At 29.1% G+C, this 14343-nt stretch overlaps 1 protein-coding gene across 6 annotated transcripts in view; it reads left to right on the forward strand.

Annotated features, from left to right (window-relative positions):
• The window catches only part of LOC129958292 (glycerol-3-phosphate acyltransferase 1, mitochondrial-like), a 121593-nt gene that overhangs the window by 63778 nt on the left and 43472 nt on the right, over window positions 1–14343 (forward strand). The window contains exon 1 of one of the 6 annotated variants that reach the window (XM_056070668.1): window positions 9593–9795. The exons of the other annotated variants lie outside the window; for them this stretch is intronic. The gene's annotated coding sequence lies outside the window, so the exon portion shown is untranslated. Of the gene's footprint in view, window positions 1–9592; window positions 9796–14343 lie in introns of those variants that run through there. 6 annotated transcript variants of the gene reach the window in all.

Genomic DNA, 14343 nt, shown 5'->3' on the forward strand with positions numbered 1-14343 from the left:
CTAAAAATCCAAACTCTACATTTTGATAAATATTACAATTATCTCCAAGCACGAAAAAAAAATTAATTTTTGGATTTGCGTCTGTCTGTCCATGAATACGATAAATAAATAAAAAAAATTATCTAATTAGAAGCATTCGTGGACTTCAAACTTGGCAGTTGACTAGGACCATTAGGATGAGCGATCGATTTAAGAATGCTATTAGCCTGCTTACCAAATGTATAAATTTTATTGAATTATAAAACTACACTGCCTATTTGTATTGAATTATTTAAATCATATTTAAATAAACTGCCCGATTAACAATTAAATAAATAAATGTGATTAATTATTTAATCATAATATACTGAAATATTAATTTTTCATTTCACTAGGTATGCTATATTTCATTTTTTAAGTCCGGTAAAATTATAATTTTCAAAGACTTATTTATTTGGATATTTTTTTCCTTATTATCTGTTATAATATCTTTATAATAATTAAAATTAGTGAGAAAGGAAATTATTTATTGAAAATTATGGTTAATTTTTCAAAAATTTCATTATTTATTTTTTCAATCATATACATATTAAAAAATAAATAGGTAAACATATATATATATATATATATATTCTCGGAGTTACTAAAATAAGAAAATTTATTTAAAATAAATAATTAGCATGCTGAATAAGTCAAAAAATGTTTGAAACTAAATTGAAAGAAAGGCATCGTGCATTGTCTGAGGTCTCAAAAACAGCAAAATCCGTCATTGACTAGAAGGGTGAAATCTGGTGTGCGTTCTTTACATCAAATCTGTGGATTTCTGCCGCACTTTGGACGAAATCCGTTGGATGAAAGTCTGTCTGACACTTTATTGTGTGCATGTGAGCATGATAGCTCAAAGACTCAACGAACTAAATGAATGAAATTTCGCTTATTGCTTTATCACCAGAATTATTGGTTTCTGTTAAATTACACACTAAATTCATCTTCGAGTTAACGGTATGTCGACCTATCTGTTCATGAGTATGTGGACGCAATAACTCTAAAATGCAACGAGGATGAATTTTAGTAATAAAATAATAATAATAATAGGAGGGAATCGGTGATATTTCGTCAGTGGAAATTCTACAAAACTTTTGAGTCGGGTTTTTTTTTTTTTTTTGCTTTGTATGATTACTCTACTATCTCTTTGTGTTTGAAAAAATAAAGTTCGACATCAATCAAACGCATAATAGAATACTTATCAAAATCAGGCAAAGGATAAAATAAATGTTTCCGGTATACATTCCAATGATCATATATTAAATATTCGATTCACCGAAAATAATTGAAGTTGAATCACACCATTCTGGAGAGCGAACTGGTACGTTTTCCGTCTGATGGCCTTGAAATATCATGATGAGTGAATCAAATAAAATCCTGACCAAGGAATTTCCTTCTATGCAAACCGAGTTTAAACGAATAATATTTGCCTTTTATTCATGAATAAAACAGAACCTTTCTTTCAATCACAAGCGGAAAAAAGCTAAGGCGGTCTGAAGATGGATTAGAAAGAGAATTATAAATATCGTTTTAAAAAATGAAAGAAAAGGACTTATTTATCTTTCATAGTAATAATAAAAAGCGTGTCTCAGTGCGGGTGCACTTACGCGTTTTATTTTTAAGTGACTAAATAAAAATTCAGAAACTATGAACATTTTTGCTGTTTTTATAAGCAAAGAGAGAAAGGGACGTTTATTAATACTTTTTCCTTCCATCTGATTCATACTATTGGAATCTATGTACCGTGATACAAGGAAGTTAGTTTAATTATATTAACATTCGTTTTGAAGAAAGAGCTGTTTAGGGACGGTCCTTGTAATTTTGAGCTATTGTCAATTTCCGGGGCAGCACTTCATAAAGCGCTCTTTGTCGGGCTTTAGCATTGCGCTGGTTTGGGGGCGTTTGCTTGGGATATCGTATTCGGTTTGCACCGGGCTCCCATACACGAAGAGATTTCGGTAGAATCAGTTTTCTTTGTCACTATGCCACCGCGACCTGAGTAATTGTTGGAAGGGAGAATTTTTAGGAAGCTGACTTTAAAATAAAATAAACTTAGAAACCTTCCTTCTAATATATATAAAGTTCCATATATCAATTATTGATACATAAAAAATGGGATAATAAAGTGCATTTAATTCAAATTCAGGCCACTTTTTCAATAAAATATTCGGTGATTTTATATGTATAGGAAAACTTGGAAATTTGAAATTTATCTTATTGTTAAAAATAACTTAGTTGATGCTTTTCAACATGAACTATTTGCTTGTAATTAAATTTACGGGAAACCGGTGGCAAATAATTAAAATTTCGGACAATTTGGAAGAATGCCGAGCAATCTGCTATAAATAATTTTAATTCTGGACTTTCTGTAACAAATAAATAGAATTTCCAACAAATCCGGAGCGATTTTTGTTTCTCTGAACACTTGAGCATACCTGAGCACAGGGCTTAATACTACCAAATTTGATAGAAATATATTTTTCTAACTGACGACAAATACGTTCCTGAACCATTTTTTCTTGGCATTTTCTATCAATGTTCTTTTAATTTTATTTTAAATTCACAATAGCCCGGCTCAATTATTCGTCTTCTAAATTACCTTTATCCTTAACAATATTTCATTTTTCAATAAAGTCCGTAAATTTGTATAAGCGAGCAGGAATAATAAAGAAAAAAAAAATTTGATGATTCAATTTTTTATCATAGATATAAGTTCAGATTAGTTATTTAAAAACATTGCAATATAATTAAAATTTCTTTCCTGAACTCAAAAAACTAAAGTATCTTGTTAATTGATTATGAAATTATACAAAATTAATCGAAAAGAAAGCAAAAGTGGTGGCAGTGTGCCTGTAAACGACTGTACCGTATCCTACACATTGTAAATGAGATATTTATGTTTAGTAGATTCTTAATATATGGAAAGTTAAGATGTTTTGTCTTTATAAGGAATTTATGTAATTGTATGATTCTACTTTTGGGACCTGTTTTGCCTTTCTCATGTGCAAAGTACTCAAAGAAAAAATATTGTAATCGCCAAAAAAAAAAAAAAGCGCCGTCGCGATTTTGATAAAACTTTACGCTTTAGACCTTCCTAAGTTAGGAAATAAAAAGAAAAGATTTTCGAAATTATGTTTATCTATTCATCTGTCTGTCTTATCTTCGAACAATTAAAAACGCGATGGGCTGGACAGATGAAATTTATCATCCATTTCGTCACCAGAAATGCATCAGAATTTAATTTGGTTGAACATTTGAAGGAAACTCAACAAAGGGTTTGTTTACTTTCTCTAGTTCTTCATATTCGCGTGTCTGTGAACACGATAACTTAAAAGAAGACATTTAGTGCGTGGTTTTGTCACCAAAATTTTCGATTTGTGTCAAATTTTGAATCTAAACTCTCGAAAGGAAGTTTTCTGAATTACATACTTTATTATATTGCTATGCACAAAATTCTCCTTATTGTGTTAGCACATGAGAAAGTCGATGGATGAATACTCCCTCTTGTTTATTCTTTGTCAGATTGAATAATTACATAAGCATTTTGTTTCGCAATCGGTTTAAATACATAGATAAATGTCCCTGTTTTACTTATGCTTGAGATAAGTACTATTTTAATACATATGCTGTTATGGATGGCAGACACCGAAGAATGATCTTACAGCTACTACTCAGTTTATTATATTTATAAAAAATTCAGAGACACTTTTGAACTACAATTTTTTACTATATTAACTGTCATCAGTCGTATTTGAATAAAATTCAGAGACACTTTTGGACTAAACTTTTTTGCAATATTAACAGTCAAAATTGAGCAAAAATTTAGAGAACCTTTTGAACTACATTTGTTTACTATATTAAAAGTCATCAGTCATATCTAGTTAAAATCCAGAAATACTTTTGAACTGGAATTTTTAATTTTTTAAATTTAATTTTATTTATTTGGTATATTAACAGTATCTGCAAAAAATTCAGTAATTTTTGAACTACACTAATTTGTTATATTAAGAGCAATCAATCTCCTTTATACAATATAAACGATATTTCAAAAATGATCAAGTAAAAAATTAAACTCAGATAGTAGTTAAGGAGAGTATAAAAAATAATTGATTTATTGATTTATTTTATTAACAAACTACTCTAGAGCTACTCGAAAGCAACAGGAATTAACATTTCATTATATATTATATTATATTATATTAAAATAAATTTATACAAAGCATATTATTGAAGTATTCAGCTATAAATCACGAATTAGATTTTTGTGTTTAATAATCTGTTTTAAACCAAAATGAATTTAACATGTTATGAATATTTAACCTAACCCCAATTCATTGCTTATTTTTTGAGGATTTCACAACCACCCTCCATTTTTGTGACTAAAATATTGAAATATTATACACTCGATCAATGTATAAGTAATCACGAACAATGATTTCCATGAAATTTATGGAATTGTTTTATTTATGGAAATAATTCTAAATAACTCAATATAAAATTTATGTGATTTTTAAATTTGTAATTTTGCATGTCCTGAAGTTTTTCACATAGTTTAAAAAAATTATAAATATATTTTATCGTCTGCTTCAATACAAACATGCATTTTGATATATTCTAGAATATGTGATAATAAATGATAGAATTATTTTGAAAATACTATGATGGTTTATTTTTCGAAAACATGGGGCAATTTACGATGATGCATAATTTTTGCACCGAGTCGCATTTTTCAATATTGTGAAAGGAAATATATTTCACTCAGCAAATATTTTCTATTCTAAAACAGATCAATGTCATTTGATACCTCGTTTTCATATGCTCTTTTATGTATGATATTGCGAAGTACATTTGCAACACATGATGACAGATCAGACAACAAATTACAGTTTAATACAATTGATAGAAAATCGTATAACTAATGTTAGAAAAAGCAATAAAACTCAAAAAGCCACTTTTGCTTTATGTAAAAAAATATTTTTTAATTAAAAAAAAATATTTATGTTTCAAAATTCAGAGAATTTCAGAAAATAGAAAAGAAAAATCTTCAAATTAAATATTTGATTCGGTGTAAAAAAACTGTGTGAAAATAATGCTAAAGATCCTCACCTATACAGATTCAGTTTCACAAATTCCTCATGAATGGCAGGATTATAGTAACTTAAAGGCAAAGACTTGTCGATTCAAAACTCGATTCCACAAATGAATGTATAGCAATCTAAAATGCAATGTATAGATATCTGGTTTACATCAAGCCTGTAGAGATCAATTGCCCTCTAATCAGTATGGATGGGGAAAATGTGGGTCCCGAGTCCGGTATCGTTGTTCTTATAATCTGGTTAAGGTCAAAATTACGAGGTCAAATCCAAAATGCCCTTTATATAGCATCAAAATGGCCTGCAAAACTAAACTTAATCCAATAAATGCCTTACGAGATCAAAGAGATTTATTTACAAAAATAGCACAAAATCATTATTTATTTGGGAGAAAAATTTATATATTATATTCTTTTAAATAGAAATGCATCCGTGTCGATGCATTTCTAGCATTCTGGTTCGATTTAAAGGATTCGGGATGTTCAAATCAGCGATTTAATTACTTGAACTAGCAGAGTTTGGAGAAGCAATATCTTAAGGCACTTGCCGCTGATTTGGCTGAAGTTTTACACCCTTTGAATAAGTTGACTCTGCATAGGAAATAAAAAAGAAAAAAAGAAAAAGAATCTGAAAGTTTATCTTCAGCGCAAACTTAATCCAACAGTACAGGATTTGTGATGCCCATGTGCACAGAAACTATAAAAAAAAGTTTATTTGCTTTCTTTTAAATAAACGGGTAAAATTTAAAAAAAAAAACGATCGCAAAACTTTATTTAAAAAATTATTCTATTCCTATCATAGCGTATTTATTAAATGGTGCTTAAATTCCTATCATAGCTTGTTATCACTCCAAATGCAAAAATGGCGTATCACATATTAGCTATATACGACATAAGACCTTTTGCACTTTCATTGACGATATGTGAAGACAAAGATTTTAAAAAGAAATTCTTACAAAATCAAAATTGCATGTTTACCACAATTAAGGAAATGAACAATAAACTAGACAATGGTTTCGGTAGTCAAACTGCGAAAGCAATTTTTTAATAACCAATCCTTGTCATGCAACTCATAAAGCAGGAAAAGTCATCTTAAATCTATTTTAAAACCTCGCCAAAAATATAATTCACAAAAACATTAAAATATATGATAGTCATAAATTTCTTCAAATGCACTGTTATAATAAAAAGCGAAGTTTACAAGCTTTTACCAGAAATATAACATTTTTCATCAAGGAAATAGAATTTCTAAATATGAACTGAATAATACACTATTCTTAATTAATATACATTTAATATCTTATATAGAAATCATAAGATTGTTTAATTTCATTTCGCAATTCCTTTAATCATTCAATAAATTTTCTTAACTGATCAAAAAATTTTATCTATAATTTTTTAATTGCATTTTTTTACATGAATTATTTTTTCTCTTTGTCTTTCATTTAAAGGAAAATGATGATTATTTTTTGGCGCTTGAAGAATTTTATTTGGTTTGTACCTAAGTCATTGTAACAGAAACTGATATTATTTTTTCATTTTAAAATCTTTTTACTTAGCTTCGCTGTTGCATGCTGATAAAGATAGTATTCACTCACTCACTTTCTAATGTTCTAGAATTTTGAAACTTTGTGAACTTTCGTGTTCTTAATTACAATAGACTATTTTAGTGTTTTCAGAAATTTAATATCAGCTAACCATTTATTAAATTACATTTTGATTTCCTATTATTGATGCCATCTGATTATGAGGTTCAAAACCCAAAGCTCTCAAGATTAAAAAGAATCAAATAATTAAAACAAAAGAGTTTGGCTTTAAACACACAAATAAAAGTATGTTTTTAGACATGAGTTTAGTTTTTTATTTGTAAATAATTGAAAAATCAGTTAATCATGTTCTTATTCTATCGCCCTTTCTCTCCGTTGATTTCCTTTAGATTTTTTTTTCTTGCGTGCGTTAAAAAAAAATTTAGGACTTCTCAGTAAGCCGAGCTTATGGAAAGGTTATCTTTGATGAGGGATAACTTTTATCCATAGTCACGGTTATCCCTATGCTTAACATGACCCTGGCAGAAACTTAGTTTTAAAGGATGAACCACTTCATCGAATGCCATTTATATCATTCTTTAATAATCTTTTTTGATCACAATACTTAATAAATACTCATTAAATTAGTAATAATACTCATACTTTTTTAAGTGAGTCCTTTTTCTCTTCAAGTGTACCAAGCATTTCAAAAATCTGGCCTATCTTCTTGATGCTAAAACAGACGTTCGAATTTGCATTTCTAATAAAGACACAAACTAAACGGACTGGGGGGAGGTATTTTTTTAAACTCCATTCCGCATTACAGACAGCGGTGGGTGATTATATTCACCTTTAAGCGATTAGTCATATTGACCATAACATATATATAATAAGAAATCGTAAAATAAAATTTTATCTATTGAAGTGAAACAAAATTAACAGTAAGATGGAAACTAAATATTTATTTTTAATTTAAGTAAGTTAAGGTAGTTGTTTAGGCTTTCCTTCGATTTTATGGCCTTTGGCGGAGGTCTGCTTTCTCTGAATGCTCTTGCTTATGTTGTATATTTTTACTGTATACGCAATTTTTTTTTTATTTAATGTAGGAGGTCTCCTTTCGAGGATCCGTTTGTAGAATTACACCAAATTCGGCTTTCAGGAATTTCTGTAATACATCCTTCCCTTGAGGCTTTAAGCTTATTTAATGATTAATTATCTTCTAGTTTGTTTGTTTTTAACTGAAACCAATATCTACTTTAGAATCAGATTTGTGGAAGAATTTAAATCAACTGTAATATTTCTAATAATAGCCTGGAATACAGAGCTATTTGATAAAATATGCACTATTTCCATATCTATCTTTCAGCATTAAGAAAAGAAACTTGTACTTTCCTTTGAATATGCGATGACATTTCACTTGTTGGATTAATAAGTTTACTTATGAAAGCTCGATACACACACTTCGTGCCAACTGACTTCTCAGCTACTCATACTACAATTGTACCAATATTTGTCATTGCTAAAAGTCTTAATCCTACAAGAGGGTGAAGTCACGAGACATCATAGATTAGGACTGATTTGACTCATTAGATGATCGACATGAACACGTTCACATAAGTTCCGAACCACCATTTAGAATTTTTCTTTTCAGAATGGACGTATGTGTTTAAAATAAATACGGATAAATAGGAATTTCTATATTTTCTGATATCAAACTCTTATTAGATTAAAAAATCTTTGCAGACCAACAGCTGAAAAAGGCATCAATTACGGATACTTACAAAACATCAGTAAGTTATTCACAGATTATCATTTTTATTTAAGTTATGTATATTTGCAAATTTTAAATATAGAACTTCAAAGTAAGTTGAACTTTCTTCAGAACTAATTTTGTGTTTTGTAAATTTTTAAGTTATAGTAGTCTTTCAATGATTTTATGAGTAGGCAAAATGTATAATCATATTTTGGATTTGCCAAGTAAAAAAAAAAAAAAAATGCTTCCATGCTTCCTCTTGAGAAAAGGTTCTTTTATGAACAAGAAACAGCTCTCACATTCTAAAACCATTATATCTGTCATACCATGTACGACTTTTGTTTCATGCCATACATTGGATGACACTTGTACGAAACGGTAAACAAATCTTAAGAGTGCTGAATAAATATTTAAAAGACTTGTCAGCCATAGTTGCACACTATCCGTATGCTAATATTTATAAAACTGTGCTGTTGTATTATTATAAATTTGTATTCTACTTAATCTGTGTTGTACACATTATTTGATATATTTAATTCAGTAACAAATATCCTATAAATGTCACCTTTTGAGTTTACGCCTACATGTTTCATAATAAAAATGAGTTGTTTCTGTATATTGAACTCTTAGAAAGCTTGTAAACAACTTTTGGGAACCATCCTGCATTTAAATGTTGTTACGAACCTTACTATTGAATACAAAAATATTAATTTTTTTATAACTTCTCCCGTCAACAACATATTAAAATATATAAAGTGATTCATTTCGTAATTAAGTTCCATGCAAAAATGTGAATTTTTTTAATGGTGCGAAACATGTTTGTTTCATATCATTGATTTTTATCATTCATAGCGGTAATCTGAGTGAAACAACAACCCTTGCATTAAATCATAATACAAATTCTAAATTTACTCATGTGTTACACTGAAGTATATTAATTAGAATCTGGTGAAAAATCCAAGCGTAGATAACAAATAAACTCTTTAGAATCTGTAGATAAATTCTCAATTGATTTAACAAGTGCTTTGTCTAAACTTGCAACAGAAAAAGGGAAATAAATCAAAGTTTAAATCACTTTCTTTTTCCTTCACAGCCTTATTGTTCACATGAGTCGATATTACACAGTACTTCCTTAAGCTTTCTCAAAAGGATAAAAATTACTCCATCCAGTGTTGCGACGAAAACAGGATTAGCAAACACTGAGTGGATGTTTTTCAGAATTTTCACTTGTGAGATCGGATTTGATTTTTTTCGACAAGAAGATTTGAAACTTATTCGGTGTGATTCTTTTGTTACCAGTATAAATGGAAGGATAATTTTTAGATATTTTATGCTCGAGTTTTTGGAATTTTTTTTATCTTCTAATCTGTTAAAAAAGATGATTCGGATTACAGAAAAACGTAAGTAGATCTCATTAAATACGCAAAAAACTGAAATGCTATTTTTTAAGCATGTTTCTCATGAATTTTGAGTACTAAATATGCCTTATGCTTCATTTCAGAATTTGATTTTACTTAATAAGCAGCAATTAAGCGATCTAGCTGTTCCCTTTTTTCATATTAGATTGGATGTATATTATGAAAAAATGATTTAAAGTTTATTTTCAAATAGGAAACAATTTTTAACTGTTTAGCAAGGAACTGCTTTTTAAAACTTTTATCTAATAATATTTGATTTAATGTAAATATTTTACATATAGACTTTATTTAAGAATGTTGATATTTATAGAGTTTAAAACTGTATTCATTTTTAATTGTAGTAAAACTATAGCATAGATTCATAATTTTTGTCATCTGTAAATTAATTTGAATTTTTATGGCACAGTGGCCAATTTTGGTCATGCTGCGCCAATATTATGGTTGGAATTACTGGCAAATAGTACGATTTAAAATGTCTAAATATAAAATACAAAGTTTAAAATGCAATAATTTTACTATAATGAACAGAGATAAAAATGCAAAAAAAGTGAGATTTAAATAAAATGATAAGTTTCCAGAAATGCAAAAATGTTACGATGGGGATTTCCCCCCATTTAGTCACTGATGCTCGGAGACGACGCATTAAAAAAGTGCATTCGATGATGATTAAGCACAGGGCCTTCTGATAATATATGGATAACCGTAAAATTTGTATGGGATGTTGTACATTTGGGACACCCTTCATCAAACATAAGGTGTTTGTGGGTGAAACGGGTATGACCGATGCGTAACCGAGTTCTGTCATCAAAACTGAAATCCAGTTTTTGAAAAAGTACCATAGAAAGAAGTGAGATTGTGCAATGTTGGTTAAAATGTAGCCTTATGGATCTTGGCGAACATAAATAATCTGCTGGTTAGCATTGAAAGCCGGCAGCTTCTTTAGTTACTACTAATTGGAGTCAAGTTTATAAACAGTTGACTTTTACAGTTAACCATTAGAGTACACATGTTTGTAAACAAAACCACATTGCACGGTTTCAGCTCATTCCACGATATATTCAAGATTATCATAAAATAACTCACCCTTTTTGAAGGCATCTGTAATCAAAATTAATGAACAGAATGAAATCAAATTTCATAAACAAGTTATGGAAAACATGGTGAAATGAATTCCGAAAAAAACTTAGAACAAATGTTACCGGCAAGAGATTTTATGAAAACGGTCCTATAATTATAATGAATGTGCAGAAATTGGATTAGAAAAATGTCATTAATTATCATGAGAAAAAATTGTGTTTGCTGAAATGAACAGTTAGCTCTTACAATTAGCTAGTAGAGTACACATGTACAACAGTATGAAACTCGAAGGAAATAATATTTTTTAAAATCCACATTAGTTTCTTTTGTCCCACGTACAACAGTTTCAATGTGCTAATCTTCCTGTGTACAAGATATTGCATCAGCAACATTTTTTTTGGGGGGGGGGGGGGGAATTATCTCACCATTTTTTTTACCGTCCACAAATGAAATTTCGTTCCATTTGGTTCACTAGTTTTAGCTACAGATGCCTACAAACAGAGAAGGCTATTTTACAGCCACCTGTAGATTCTTAGCATAACTATAAATATTCAGTTATCTGTTAAATAAAGCCAAATATCGAACGCACGTAAAAAGTACAGAGTATGTATTACCAAATTTATTTTATTAAAGACAGTTTAGTGTTATTAGATCAAAGCTCGGGTTTATAACTACAAGTAGGTTATTTTGGAACGAACATAGTAGCTGTTTGATATATTTAAGCTACAACATGTACGTATGCATGATTTAATCTTCATTTGAATATTGGGTACTGAATCCATGACTTTCTATCATGAAACCGAGACAGCCATGAGGCCATTACTGCTCCATCTATTATAAGAAATATACGTATAAAGATAGCTAGTCACACACCAATGAAATCAAAGAAATAAGTTTCGTAAGCGATAATGCAAAAATATATAATCAAAACCTAACTATCGCAGATGAATATTATTAAACTTAATATTCATGAGGCATTAAGTCACCCACTAAATTTTTTCAATGAATATTAATATTTGCAATATATAATATTATATAATAAGTCATGGGAATTGCGTTATCGTCATATGTCATTTTTGGAGCATGTTTTAAATCTTAAAATACCCTAAATGTATTCACTGTACATAACTTTACTGTGGACGTAGTTAGAATATTAATTTCTTTATAGCTATTTCAACTCCCTTTCTTTTAGTCTTTTATTATTTTCAAATTAATGACTACAGTGTCAAGAAAGTAAAATTTATCCGTATCATCTCTTCATATATTCTTCTTAATTTTTGTCTTCTTTTCAAACTTATTATGATACTGAATTCTTTCCACATTTTTGCCTTTTTTCCTATTAATTGCAATTTCATAGAAATTAAAATATATTCAGAACACAGCAGAAGGGAGAAAGCGTTTCTCATAAGAACGGCAATAATCAATAGGGTGTATTTTATATCTGGAAATCGAATGACTCAAAAAATGTTTTTAAATGAATTACTGAAGAAGATAGACGATCAATGCTTAGTACAGACATAATTCAATTGTTGTATAATAATCAAATCACATCACAATAATATTAATTAGGAATTTTAAAGGGCCTAAAACATTCACAAGCACACGTAAGACAAAGACAAATATAATTATCCAATCATAATCGAGTTGCATATTAATTATGAATTTTGAATGGTATAAGAGTTTAATCGATTCAAAAAAAATATCATAAACTCATAAAAGACGAAGTGCTCTGCATATACATCAACCAGTTATCGCCGCTTCAAAATCCAATTATAATCGTAACACATATTAATTATTAATTTTAGTGATATAGGGGTGTAGTACATTCTAAAAATTATTATAAACACCCAAATAAAATTAACGTGTATAAGGAAAAGAATTGTAAGATAAAAAATAGTAATTTTTTATCAAATTTTTATTATTATTACTATAATTGTGCCATTGTTTTCCTACGTTGCAAAGCGCATACTTCGGCGATAGGACATTCGTTTTTCCCTTGGTCCTTCCCCCCTCCCATATACACACTCTTCTCTAGACAAGGATATTTCATCTCTATACATCCCATACAATTATAACTGAGGATAAAACAATCAAAATAAATGCATCAAGAATATTTTATTTTTTCACACCTGTTTCCTATTATTTTCAGTGAATGACTGCAAAAATTCGAGGGGGGGGGGTCGTTTCTGTTCTTTTTTTGTGTTGCTTTGTAGAAACTGCTTTTAATTCATGAAATTGATTGTTTTGACAAGAAGATTTAATATGTCATGGTCAAGGGCAGAAACCGACCGAAAAAAGATTATCAGGAAACATGAAATCATGCGTCATTAAATATTTGTCATTTTTTTAACTTCCTTTTCCTATGGTGCCAATCTATATTTAATCTATTCATCGAGCTTATACTGTTTACTTTTTTTACTGTAGAAGCAATTCTATAATTCAATAAAAAGACGGAATTTTCAAAACAATGTTTAAAACTATTCCTATAAATACCGAGTTGAGAAGAAATATCTTCGTAAAAAACCCTCAGCGATACATAAACTAATTAATAAAATACTATAAATTTACTGTTTTTTAACGATTTTTGCATTAAAATACTATATACTTTAAAAAGACATTTGTTATAATTTCCACATATTTTAAGTAATATAATGTAATAAAACAGTGTAACTTTTGTCATTCTACAACCTTAAATGTAACGTGATAAATCAGAATTCTGGTACAATCCATTTTCAGACCGTTCATTAAACGTGATTGGTGGCTTATTACTGAACGAAAATCGCTATAAAGCAACAAATTTATGTGCAGTTGAAATCTGTTATGCCATTAGAGATTTTTAAACTTTACCATGGCTGCCACAGTCACTAGCTGTCAGTGAATAAGCACGAGCGAGGTATTTATTTTCTTAGTAAAACATGATCATCACTTATTTCAAATTCATTTTCGCTGTTGCTAATCTCATTGGATTTTCGCAAGTCATTAACAGATTTTTATAATGTCTTAAAACTATGCATATACATATATATTGGGTAATTCGGAAATTTTAAGCAACTTTAAAAATCAGTAATTCATAAAAAAAAAAAAAAAAAAAAAAAAAAACGAATATATAATTATGCCTTTAATGCAGAGAGGATGGAAATAAAATGTTTTGAAAACTTTTTCGTATATGAAATATACGAAGAGTATTGTAATCATCAAAAGATTCCATCTCAAGATTTTGATGAATCTGCCCATTTGAGAACTTCTTGAGTGCGAAAACACATTTTTGGACTTATGGTTGTTACTCTATCTGTCTGTAAACACGCTTTCAGCTAGATGGATAAAATTTGATATGTGGTCTTTACACCATATTTGTAGATTTCTTCAAATTTTGAACGAAATCTATCCATAGGAAGTTTGCCTGTCTATCCTAGTGCAAGTGAACACAATAATTTTAAAACATAAAGCGATGAA

The sequence above is a fragment of the Argiope bruennichi genome, chromosome X1 (assembly GCF_947563725.1).
Source record: "Argiope bruennichi chromosome X1, qqArgBrue1.1, whole genome shotgun sequence".
NCBI lineage: Eukaryota > Metazoa > Arthropoda > Arachnida > Araneae > Araneidae > Argiope > Argiope bruennichi.